General features: G+C 37.2%; 2 long non-coding RNA genes across 2 annotated transcripts; one reads left to right on the forward strand and one right to left on the reverse strand.

The window, feature by feature from the left end:
• Positions 1–756: 756 nt before the first annotated feature.
• On the reverse strand, positions 757–10847 carry LOC133569035 (uncharacterized). The gene is made up of 3 exons (XR_009809729.1): positions 10658–10847; positions 1084–1319; positions 757–998 (listed from the first exon to the last, which is right to left on the reverse strand). It is a non-coding gene; the product is annotated as an uncharacterized LOC133569035 (long non-coding RNA).
• LOC133569036 (uncharacterized) lies at positions 841–5489 on the forward strand. The gene is made up of 3 exons (XR_009809730.1): positions 841–1090; positions 1192–1294; positions 5386–5489. It is a non-coding gene; the product is annotated as an uncharacterized LOC133569036 (long non-coding RNA).
• Positions 10848–14002: the final 3155 nt, after the last annotated feature.

The following is a 14002-nucleotide window of genomic DNA, read 5'->3' on the forward strand; positions in this document are numbered from 1 at the left end:
TCTGATACCACCATAACATTTAACAACCAAACATTTAATACCACCATAACATGACAACCAAAACAGCACAACCAAACATCTAATACCACCATAACATTTGACAACCAAACATCTAATACCACCATAACATTTGACAACCAAACATCTAATACCACCATAACATTTGACAACCAAACATCTAATACCACCATAACATTTGACAACCAAACATCTAATACCACCATAACATTTGACAACCATACAATTCCACACCCACTTAACACCACTGTAACTTTTGACAAACAATTCCACACCCATTTAATAACACCACCATAACAGTTTGACAACCAAACAATTACACAAAGCTACTCGATAAAGAATCTGGATATTATCTTCAACACAACTCTTTCGTTTCAGTCACATTAGGAGTGTAAAACAGCCTTCTTTCACCTCCGTAATCTCGCTGAAATATGTCCCTATTTTGTCCACTAGAGACGCTGAGATCATTATTCATGCGTTATTTACATCTCTCTACATTACTGTTATCTATTTTTTTCAGGCCTCCTTTTGTCTAGCATTAAAATATTAGTTGGTACAAAATGCAGCTGCTATACTTTTAACAAGAAAGTTTGATCATATTACACCTATACTATAGTGTTGTTGCGGTGCATGGTGTAAGAATGATAACGTGGATGAACAAATGAATGACAAAATAAGTAAGATTGTGTGACAGAACAGCGGGAAAAGAAGACTGCAGAGAGACGATGATGTTAGCTGCCAGCGTGTTTATTGACAACTCAGTATGTGAGTGCAGTGTGTGATTACCTTAAAGAGATGGAGTGAGACTATGTGTAAGTATTATCTGAGCGTGGTCACCAGAGGGTGTTGAGTGTGCGTGTTGAGATAGAGGTGGAAGTCCAAAAGAAGAAAAAGGCTTGGACGTCAGAGGGCAGGAGCGAGGTCTTGGTCCAGGGAGGCAAGAGGGAATCCAAAGTGGGTCCAGGTAGACGACGAGGAAGCTGGAGGACGACACAACACGAAAGACCGTCAACTCGACAGGAAGGGAACACAGGGAGCAAGAAGGCTGGAGATGTGTTGGCTTACTGTACTGGTAGGAGAAACTACGTTCTGGCACCGGATCTTAAGACGCGCTGGCTTATGAAGGCTGGTTGCTCATCACCGGCAGGTGTGTTGATTGCAGATCTCTTGCAGAGGCACACCCGCAGCGGAGAGGGAACACCTGTTGATGTGCTCCGCCATGCACTCAGTCCGCACAGCAGGAGGAGAAGCAGGAACGTGACCCATAACACATTGTGTAAGACTTGTGTACTGTTGTAGCGCTGCAGGGTGTAAGAATGAGAAATGAGTCACATGAATGAATACATGGATAACATTAGGTAAGAGTTTTGCATTGCATAGCGGAATAAACCAATTTTGACCTTATCGATATCAAAAACTGAGGAAACAAACACCATGAGGACACAAATTAAATACATATTGACTTTGTATTGTAGATAACCAGACCCCAAAATTGACCTTGTAGATATCAAAAACCATGACACAAATTAAATACATATTTACCATGTATTGTCAATGACAAGACCCCTAAAATTGACCTTGTAGATATCAAAAACCATGGTGACACAAATTAAATACATATTTACCATGTATTGTCGATGACAAGACCCCTAAAATTGACCTTGTGGATATCAAAAACCATGATGACACAAATTAAATACATATTTACCACGTATTGTCAATGACAAGACCCCTAAAATTGACCTTGTAGATATCAAAAACCATGACAAATTAAATACATATTTACCATGTATTGCCGATAAGACCCCTAAAATTGACCTTGTAGATATCAAAAACCATGACAAATTAAATACATATTTACCATGTATTGTCGATAAGACCCCTAAAATTGACCTTGTAGATATCAAAAACCATGATGACACAAATACATATTTACCATGTATTTTCGATGACAAGACCCCTAAAATTGACCTTGTAGATATAAAAAACCATGGTGACACAAATTAAATACATATTTACCATGTATTGTCGATGACAAGACCCCTAAAATTGACCTTGTAGATAAAAACCATGACACAAATTAAATACATATTTACCATGTATTGTCAATGACAAGACCCCTAAAATTGACCTTTTGGTATCAAAAACCATGAGGACACAAATACATTTTTACCAGGTATTGTCGATGACGAAACCCTTAAAATTGACCTTGTAGATATCAAAAACCATGACACAAATTAAATACATATTTACCATGCATTGTTGATGACAAGACCCTTAAAATTGACCTTGTAGATATCAAAAACCATGATGGCACAAATTAAATACATATTTACCATGTATTGTCAATGACAAGACCCTTAAAATTGACCTTGTAGGTATCAAAAACCATGACACAAATTAAATACATATTTACCATGTATTGTCGATGACGAGACCCATAAAATTGACCTTGTAGATATCAAAAATCATAATGACACACAATACATATTTACCATGTATTGTCGATGACGAGACTCCTAAAATTGACCTTGTAGATAACAAAAACCATGACACAAAATACATACTGACCTTGTATTGTAGATAACAAAAAACATTAACAAAAACAATGAAGACACAAATTACATACTAACCTGTATTGTACATAACCAAACCCCCCAAAATTTCCCCTGTAGTTATTAAAAACCAGGACACAAATATACATATTTACCTTGTATTGTAGAAGACCAGAGTCCTTAAAATTGACCTTGTAGATAACAAAAACCATGACAAAAAGGAAATACATATTGACCTTGTATTGTAGATGATCAAACCCCCAAAATTAAATTGACCTTGAAGATTAAAAACAAATTAAAATACATATTGACCTTGTATTGTAGATGACCAGACCCGCAAAAGTGACCTTTAAGATAAAAAAAGGACACTATTTAAATACAAATCGAACATTGATTGTAGATGATCAGACCCCCAAAATTGACCTTGTAGTTAATAGAAACCATGACGACACAAAATACATAAACGTAGATATCAAAAACATGAGGAAACAAAAACAAATTAAATACATACTGACCTTTTATTGTATATGACCAAAACCCCCCAAATTGACCTTGTAGACAAAATCAATGGACACTAATACAAATTTACCTTGTATTGTAGACGACCTGACTTCTTAAAATTGACCTAATAACAAAAACCATGACAAATAAAATACATATTAACCTTGTATTGGAGATATCAAAAACCATGAGGAAACAAAAAAAAAAGGCCCAAAATACATACCGACCTTGTAACAAAAACCATGAGGACAAATAAAATACAAATTTTTACCTTGTATTGTAGATGGCCTGACTTTTTAAACTTGATCTAATAGATAAAAACCATGACAAATGAAATAGATATTAACCTTGGATTGTAGATATCAAAAACCATGAGGAAACAAAAAAAAAGGCCAAAAATACATACCAACTTTGTGGTAACAAAAAATACAAATTTACCTTGTATTGTAGATGATCAGACTCTTTAAAATTGACCTTGTAGATAACAAAAAACATGACAAATTACATATTGACCTTGTATTGCAGATGACCAAACCCCACAAAATTGACCTTGAAGTTAAAAACCATGACAAAAAAAACAAAACATATTGACCTTGTATTATAGATGACCAGACACCCCCCAAAATTGACGTTAATAGAAACCATGACACATAAAATATACATTGACCTTGTATTGTAGATATCAAAAACCATGAGGAAACAAAAACAATGACACAATATACAGACTGACCGTGTAGTTAAAATACAAATTTACCTTGTATTGTTGATGATGAGACTCCTTAAAATTGATCTTGTAGATAACAAAAACCTTGACAAATGAAATACATATTGACCTTGTATTGTAGATATCACAAACCATGAGGAAACAAAAACAGTGACACAGGTTAAATACATACTGACCCTGTATTGTAGATTACTAGACCCCACAAATTCACTTTGAAGATAAAAACCATTACAAAAAAAATACATTTACCTTGTATTGTAGATATCAAAAACCATGAGGAAACAAAAACAATGACACAAAACCCCCCACAAATTGACCTTGTAGTTAAAAACTTTGGTCATCTACACTACGAGGTAAATATGTATTTTATTCGTCAAAGTTTTTGTTGACTACAAGGTTAATTTGTGGGGGGTTTTGAGTCATTGTTTTTGATATCTACAATACAAGGTCAATATGTATTTTATTTGTGTCCTCATGGTTTTTGTTAACTACAAGGTCAATTTTGGGGGGGAAGGGGAGTCTGGTCATCTACAATACAAGGTAAATATGTATTTTATTCGTCAGACTCCCCTTCCCCCCCAAAATTGACCTTGTAGTTGACAAAAACCATGAGGACATAAAATACATATCGACCTTGTATTGTAGATATCAAAAACCATGAGGAAACAAAAAGTGACACAAGTTAAATACATACTGACCTTGTAGTTAAAAACCATGACAAATAAAATACAAATTTACCTTGTATTGTAGATGAACAGACTCCTTAAAATTGACCTTGTAGATAAAAACCATGACAAATGAAATACATATTGACCTTGTATTGTAGATATCACAAACCATGAGGAAACACAGTGACACAGGTTAAATACATACTGACCTTGTAGTTAAAAACCATGACACAGGTTAAATACATACTGACCCTGTATTGTAGATGACTAGACCCCACAAAATTGACTTCTAAGATAAAAACCATTACAAAAAATACATTTACCTTGTATTGTAAATATCAAAAACCACGAGGAAACAAAAACAGTGACACAAGTTAATTACATACTGACCTTGTAGTTAAAAACCATGACAAAATACAAATTTACCTTGCACTGTAGATGAACAGACTCCTTAAAATTGACCTTGTAGATAACAAAAAACATGACAAATGAAATACATTTTGACGTTGTATTGTAGATGACTAGACCCCCAAAATTGACCTTGAAGATAAAAAAAAAGGATTAAAAAAAAAGAAAATATACATAGACTTTGTATTGTAGACCAGACTCCACAAAATTGACCTTGAAGAAACAAAAAAAGTTTAGTTATTTTCAATTATTGCACCCACACAAGGAACCATTACATCAGCCTGGGGTGCAGCCTGAGTGGAGAAACAAAAAAAAAAACAGGGACACAAAAGGAATTTAGAACAAACATTTAAGACACATGAACACAAATCAAGTCATTTGCGGCAAAGAGGTGAGTTTTGAGCAGTGCTCTAAAAGTGTCCAGAGTGGTGGCGGACTTGACTTTCAGGGGGAGCTTATTCCATAGGCCAGGTACCATCATTGAAAATGCACAGTCTCTCTTTGTCACTAGGTTTGACTGTGGGACCTTCAAGGTCATCTGGTTGTCAGATCTGAGGCAACGACCAAGCCTGGAGCTGATAGGTTGGTCCAGGAGATGTTTGATGTAAGCTGGGGTAAGACCACGGAGCGCTTTGAAGACATACGTAAGGATCTTAAATTTAACTCTGTGCTTCACCAGGATCCAGTGAAGGGAGGAGAGGATGGGAGAAATGTGTTCCCTCATTTTTGTGCCTGTCACCAGCATTTTGTACCAACTGCATGCTATATATGGTCTTGTCAGTGACCCCAACATAGAGGGCATTCCATTAGTCCAGTCTGCAGAAGATGAGCATGAACACGACCCTCTAAGTCACTGGGGGAGAGGACATACTTGATCTTGGCTATTGTGCACAGTTGGGGGGTTGGAGTTCCCGAACAGAAGAATTTCACTCTGTCATTGATCAGCAGGAAATTTTGACATCCACTCTTTTATGTCCTGCAAGCAGTCCTTCAAATGGTCCAGTCCAGAGGGATCGTCTGTCTTGAGTGGAAGATAGATTTAGTATCATCAGTGTAGAAATGAAAGGAAATTTTAAGGCGATGAATGACTTGGCTGAGGGAGAGCATGTAGATGGAGAACAGGATGGAACCCAGTATTGAGCCCTAGGGACCCCACAGGTGAGGTTGGCACAGCGGGAGGAATGTTTGGCTCTGTTCACAGAGAAGGTTCCGTTGTTGATGGAGGACGTAAACCAGCACAGGGCTATGTTAGTGATGTCGACCTCTTATTTCCCCAGATACACAATACATCCAACATTGGCCGGCCACACACACACACACACACGCAGCAACTATCACCCCCCCCGGGTGAAGGTAATGTAACTATTGTAAACAAGACTTTCAAACCAAGGATGGCACAACATTTATTTAAACCCCAAAATGTCAAAAGGTGAACAACAACAAGAAAGCCAGCACCAACATCTCTGCAGATGTTTGGTGATGCATGGAGGGCTAAGAACCTTTTGTAAATACATCTTACATAAAGCATCACAAGTGCAAAAATATTCATAGCGTACTTTTCAGCTTGGAGATCACAACTTTGAAATGTCCCAACACCCAGCTTTTGACAACCAAAGTAGGGCCAAATCAGTGAGGGCAGGTGTGTTCACCTGTAGCAAACACTCAGCCCCACCTTCATTCATCCATCCATCCATCCATTTCCTACCACTTATTTCCTTTGGGGTCACGGATACCTATCTCAGCTACAATCAGGCCGGAAGGCGGTGTACACCCTGGACAAGTCACCACCTCATCACAGGACCAACTTAACATCACAAAATTAAAATGCTAAGCCCACCCTTCTTTCTTTCTTTCTCTAACCCTACTTTGGTCATGTGCATTATGTTTTCATAACATGGTCACTACTGCCTACTTTGTCTTGTTATATTCTTATTTTACTGTTATATACAGTATATATATATTTTTTTCCCCCCCCATTGTTGCTTTTTATTTTTTATTCTTATTTTAATATTTCTCTATTGTGTTTCCATTTAAACCCCCATTATTTACTTTTATTTAAATTGATCTCAACTCTGTACACTGCTGCTGGAATTTTAATTTTCCTGAAGGAATCAATAAAGTACTATCTATCTATGTTGACATTCACAAGATGCCTTCATGAAATTTATCTTTATCTCAGGACAAAAATAAACACTCCAAAACATATACATATGGAGCCTATGTATTGTTAATACTCATTGACATGCTCCACACATATGTATTATAAATGCTCATTGACATGCTCCACACATATGTATTATAAATGCTCATTGACATGCACCACACGTATGTATTATAAATGCTCATTGACATGCTCCACATGTATGCATGTATGTATTGTTAATGCTCATTGACAGACTCCACATGCATGTATGTGTTGTTAATGCTTATTGACATGCTTGACATGACATACAAACATGTCAAGCCTGTCAATGAGCATCAACAATACATGTCAAGCATGTAAATGAGCATAAACAATACACACATTCATACATGCCGGGGCCTGTAAATGACCATAAACAATACATACATGCCGCGCCTGTAAATGAACATGAGTAAGACATACATGCCGCGCCTGTAAATGAACATGAGTAAGACATACATGCCGCGCCTGTATACGAGCATAAACAATACATACATGCCGCGCCTGTAAATGAACATGAATAATACATACATGCCGCGCTTGTATACGAGCATAAACAATACATACATGCCGGGCCTGTATACGAGCATAAATACATACATGTCAGGCCTGTAAAAGAGCATAAAACGCAACATACATAAACATTGGCGTCGCACACGACCAACGCCAAACCAATTAGTCCGCCCTGAGATGGGTAGGTTTTGAGTTCAAACCCCGCCTGAGTCATACCAAAGACTATAAAAATGGGAGCCATTACTCCCCTGCTTGGCACTCAGAATCAAGGCTTGTAATTGGGGGTTTAATCACCCAAATGTATTCCCGAGCTCAGCCACCACTGCTGCTCACTGCTCCCCTCACCTCCCAGGAAGTGATCCAGGGTGAGGAGTCAAATGCAGATAATTTTGCCACACCTAGTGTGTGACAATTATTGGTACTTGAACATTGGCCTCAGACTACCAACGCCAAACCAACATTAGCCTCGTCGACGACCGTCAGGAACAAGAGTGAAGCGTCTTGCTCAGGACACAACGTACATGACGAGGTCAATAGAAGGTGGGAATTGAACCAGGAATTAAAACTAGGGGAGACAGGACCTTCTCTGTGGTCGGCCCTAAGCTGTGGAACACTGTGCCCCTCCATACTCAAACTGCTCCCGATGTGGAGTGTTTTAAGTCTCGTCTTAAGACCCATTTTTATTCTTTGGCTTTTAACACTACGTGAGTTGTGTGGTCAAAAAATATAATCCTTTAAGTTTACAATTCAGAAAGTTTTATGAAGCATAATTGTAAGCACACTACCACAAAACACAAATTGCTAGTCTCCGATGTTATGAACATTTTTTACAGTTGCATTGTATTGAAAATGAGGACATAGCAAAACATTTATTCCTTTAGTGGGAAAATATATACATAGAATAGAATGTACTTTATTTGTACTTTTATTTCCCCCAAGGATCAATAAAGTACATTCTATTCTATGTATATATTTATTATTATTCATTTTTATTTTTATTTAGTCATTGGTGGAGCTTAAGATAGTATTTGAATGTTTTTAATATTGTTGTGCCGCATTTTGGAAACATTTTGTTTAAACGTGCTATATACGGTAAATAAAGTGGATTGGAGGAATCCACAGGTTGCTGACACGGTCACTCTACCAACCACACAGTCCACAAAATAAACCAAAAAAACATTGACTTTGTATAGGACATATACTAATAAATAGGGCTGCGAATCTTTGGGTGTCCCACGATTCGATATCGATTCTTAGGGTCGCAATTCGATTATAATTCGATTCTCAAATCACAACAATATTTTTCCAATTGAAAAGGATTGTATATTCATTCAATACATAGATTTCAGCAGGATCTACCCCAGTCTGCTGACATGCTAGCAGAGTAGTAGATTTTTAAAAAAAGCTTTTATAATTGTAAAGGACAATGTTTTATCAACTGATTGCAATAATGTAAATTTGTTTGAACTGTTAAACGTACCAAAAATATGACTTATTTTATCTTTGTGAAAACATTGGACACAGTGTGTTGTCCAGCTTATGAGATGCCATGCAAGTGTAAGCCACTGTGACACTATTGTTCTTTTTTATTATTTTTATAAATGTCTAATGATAATGTCAATGAGGGATTTTTAATCACTGCTATGCTGAAATCATAACTAATATTGATACTGTTAATCATTTTTGTTTCACTACTTTTGGTTTGTTCTGTGTGGTGTTTGTGTCTCCTCTCAATTGTTCTGTTTATTGCAGTTCTGAGTGTTGCTGGCTCAGCTTTGGAATTGGATTGCATTGTTATGGTATTGCTGTGTAGTGGTTTGTTGGGTTGATTAATTTAAAAAATATATATTTTTCTTTTTTTAGTAGATTTTTCTTAAAATGAGAATTGATTCTGAATTGCACAATATGAAAATCGTGATTCTAATTCGAATTGATTTTTTTTCCACACCCCTACTAATAAATATCGAAATCTATAAAGCCCACACACACACACACACCAAAAAGCAGCAACTATCACACCCCGCCTTGGGTGAAGGTCATGTAAGCATTGTAAACTGGACTTTCAAACCAAGGACGGCAAAACATGCAGTTTAAAACTTTAACATTTATTTAAACCCCAAAATGTCAAAGGTGAACAACAACAACAATAACAAGAAGAAGAAAGCCAGCACCAACATCTCTGCAGATGTTTGGTGATGCATGGAGAGCTGACAACTTTATGTAAATACACCTTAAAGCATCACAAGTGTAAAAGTATTCACAGCGTACTTTTGAGCTTGGAGATCCCAACTATGAAATGTCCTTCTAAACACCCAGCTTTTGACAACCATAGTTGGACCAAATCAGTGAGGGCAGGTGTGTTCACCTGTAGCAAACACTAATCAGTGAGGGCAGGTGTGTTCACCTGTAGCAAACACTCAGCCACACCTTGACTCTCTTAGCCAGCAGTTGAGAGCCATGGTGACTGACAGCTTGTCAGCAACTAAATGTGTCTTGTTTCTACATGTTGTGTTCCTAACATGTGCATGTTTGTCACTGACTAATAAATGTGTGTTTCTACATGTTGTGTTCCTAACGTGCATGTTTGTCACTAAATGTGTGTTTCTACATGTTGTGTTCCTAACATGTGCATGTTTGTCACTAAATGTGTGTTTCTACATGTTGTGTTCCTAACACATGTGCATGTTTGTCACTAAATGTGTGTTTCTACATGTTGTGTTCCTAACATGTGCATGTTTGTCACTAAATGTGTGTTTCTACATGTTGTGTTCCTAACACATGTGCATGTTTGTCACTAAATGTGTGTTTCTACATGTTGTGTTCCTAACACATGTGCATGTTTGTCACTAAATGTGTGTTTCTACATGTTGTGTTCCTAACACATGTGCACGTGCAATGCGAATCAAACAATTTTCAAGCAGCAATAAAGCACACAGTAGAAGCATCAAGACAAACAATAGAACGCCAGTGTAAAAGAGCAAACTGTCACAGCAACACAAACACAACTTTAAAGCAGCAATAAAGCACACGGCAGAAGCATCAAGACAAACAATAGAACGCCAGTGTAAAAGAGCAAAGTATTACTCACTGCGAATAAAACCCGTCCGATCCACATCCGTCAAAAAAGAATAATGATGAAGCAGTGAAGGAGGGACTCAGGTGGAACTAAATACAACTAATTAAACGAGGAACAGGTGTGCAGACACGGAGCAGAGAGTAAAGGTGCCACAAAAGACAGAGAGCAAACAGGAAACAGTGAGAAAATAAGAGCAGCAGGACAGGAAGTGATTTCAAAGACAGGAAAAGCAAACATGAGCAAAGTGTCAGTAGCACTTCTGACACATCTATATATATATTAGACCAGGGTCTCAGACACGTGAGATCTTATTTTGCGGCTCCCACGCTAATATGAAAGTTGAATGTTAGTGAGAGTTTGATATGAATGGTGCTTGACAGCGTTGTGGGCGGAGCTGAAGGAATCCACCAATCACGGTGTGCTATATGGCTCTCCAACAGTGACGTCACTTGTGTGACGCAGGCAGAGACAGGTTTGAAATAAAGTTAAAAACGATGATGCTGTGTTCCAAATTTAAGTTATTTAATGAATCTGAATGAGCCTATGGCTTTGTACTTTGTTTATTATGTATTCATTTCTTTGTATTCTATTTTTGTTATTTTGAATTTACAACGCCCTGGCGCTGTTTGGACTGTTTTTATAATGTTTTGTAATGTTTTATATTGTTGTTGGACTTACTGTTTGTAATTGTGGAAATTTATAAATAAACATAAAAAAAAAAGGTTTGAAATAAAGTTGAAAACGATGACACTGTGTTCCAAATTTAAGTTATTTAATGAATCTGAATTAGCCTATGGCTTAATTAATTTGCACTTGGTTATTATATATATATATTTTTTTGTATTCTAATTTTGTTACTTTGAATTTACAATCTCCTGGCGCTGTTTGGACTGTTTTTATAATTTTTTGTAATGTTTTATACTGTTTTTGAACCATTTGGATTATTGTTTCTCATCTGTTTGTTATTGTTGAAATTTGTAAATAAACATTTAAAAAAAAAGTTTGAAATAAAGTGGTCCTCGTGTGAAACTAGAGCCTGCGTCTTTGTTATTGTAAGCGAGAGTTTATATATGTCGCCTATATTGTATAAAAGTACAAAATAAGAAAGAGGGAGGCTGCAGTTTTACACTTTATTTAGGACCACTTTATTTACTTTCTTTCAAAAACCTCCGCTCCACTCAACCTGTCACCACTTCCGCTCCTCGGGCCTTCAAAATAAGACTCCAAGGCATATACTGTAGAAGAGCTTCTAACAGGAACTTAACATCACAAAGAGGCAAGCCCATAACAATAGGTTACATACCTCCCCTCCTACAAAAAGAAACGTCCTCGTTTCAACACAAATAACAGGATAAGTGCAAAAACAACACAGGCAGTTAAAACAAAAACATATTAACCTGTCCCCCCCAAAATACAGAGCCTCACAACACACAAAACAACAACAAAAAAATGTAACCGATGGTTTATATATGTCGCCTATACTGTATAAAACCACAAAATAATGCAACCTATTTTATGGGCTTGTGATGTTAAGTTCCTGTTATAAGCTGTTATACAGTATTTGCCTCGCGCTCTTATTTTGAAGTCACTGAGAGCGGAAGTGGTGAGAGGTTGAGTGGAGCGGAGGTTTTTGAAAGAAAGTAAATAAAGTGGTCCTCGTGTAAAACTGGAACCTCCCTCGGTGTTTGTTATTTTGTACTTTTATACAGTATAGGAGACATATATAAACATCTCCGCTGCACTCACCGTGTCACCACTTCCGCTCTTAGGGCCTTCAAAGTAAGAGCTCAAGGCATATAATGTATAACAGCTTTGACCAGGAACTTCATTCATCCATCCATTTCCTACCGCTTATTCCCTTTGGGGTCGCGGGGGGCGCTGGTGCCTATCTCAGCTACAATCGGGCGGAAGGCGGGATACACCCTGGACAAGAGGCCATCTCATCACAGGGCCAACTTAACATCAGAAAATGAAAGAGGCTGCGCCCCCTTCCTTCTTTCTTCCTACTTTGGTCATGTTGACATTGATAAAGTGTCTTCATGAAGTTGATCTTCATCTCAGGACAAAAGTAAAGACTTCAAGTACTGCATCATCTCTTCTTTTACTAGTACTTGACAAAGTCACTTGGAAGTAGGAGTACATCAAAGTACAACACAAGTACCTTGCTGAAAATAACACTCATTATTAAATTGCACTACATTCACCTATTTGTTACCTAATGTTAACGTACAACATGTAAATTAAACATACATTTAGTAATAACATTCTCTTTTCATTTCATAATATCAACATTTATTTATTCACATTCAGATATTTAATGGTCACACATTCTGTTACTTATTACTTTTATTATTTATTCTCTGAAATGAAGCATTCATTCATGTATTATTCTCAACATGCATATATAAGTATTCCTTTGTTTTTATTGTACACAAACATGTATTTAATATTCATACACTGAACATGTATTTAACATTCATACACTAAACATATATTTAATATTCATACACTGAACATGTATTTAATAATACTATACTAGACATTATTAAATTTAATAATCCTATACCAGACATGGGCTTCACGGTGGGAGAGGGGTTAGTGCGTCTGCCTCACAATACAAAGGTTCTGAGTAGTCCTGGGTTCAATCCCAGGCACGGGATATTTCTGTGTGGAGTTTGCATGTTCTCCCCGTGAATGTGTGGGTTCCCTCCTGGTACTCCGGCTTCCTCCCACCTCCAAAGACATGCACCTGAGGATAGGCCCCTCCCACCTCCAAAGACATGCACCTGGGGATAGGCCCCTCCCACCTCCAAAGACATGCACCTGGGGATAAGCCCCTCCCACCTCCAAAGACATGCACCTGGGGATAGGCCCCTCCCACCTCCAAAGACATGCACCTGGGGATAGGCCCCTCCCACCTGCACCTGGGGATAGGTTGATTGGCAACACTAAATGGTCCCTAGTGTGTGAATGTTGTCCGTCTATCTGTGTTGGCCCTGCGATGAGATGGAGGCTTGTCCAGGGTGTACCCCACCTTCCGCCCGATTGTAGCTGAGATAGGCGCCAGCGCCCCCCACGACCCCAAAAGGGAATAAGCGGTAGAAAATGGATGGATGTACTAAACATATATTTAATTATATACTAATCTTATATTTAATATTCATACACTAAACATGTATTTAATATTCATACACTAAACATGTATTTAATATTTATACACTAAACATGTATTTAATATTCATACACTAAACATGTATTTAATATTTATACACTAAACATGTATTTAATATTAATACAAAAACATGTATTTAATTTTAATAAACTAAACATATATTTAATATTAATACATTAAACATG

The sequence above is a fragment of the Nerophis ophidion genome, linkage group LG15 (genome assembly GCF_033978795.1).
Source record: "Nerophis ophidion isolate RoL-2023_Sa linkage group LG15, RoL_Noph_v1.0, whole genome shotgun sequence".
NCBI lineage: Eukaryota > Metazoa > Chordata > Actinopteri > Syngnathiformes > Syngnathidae > Nerophis > Nerophis ophidion.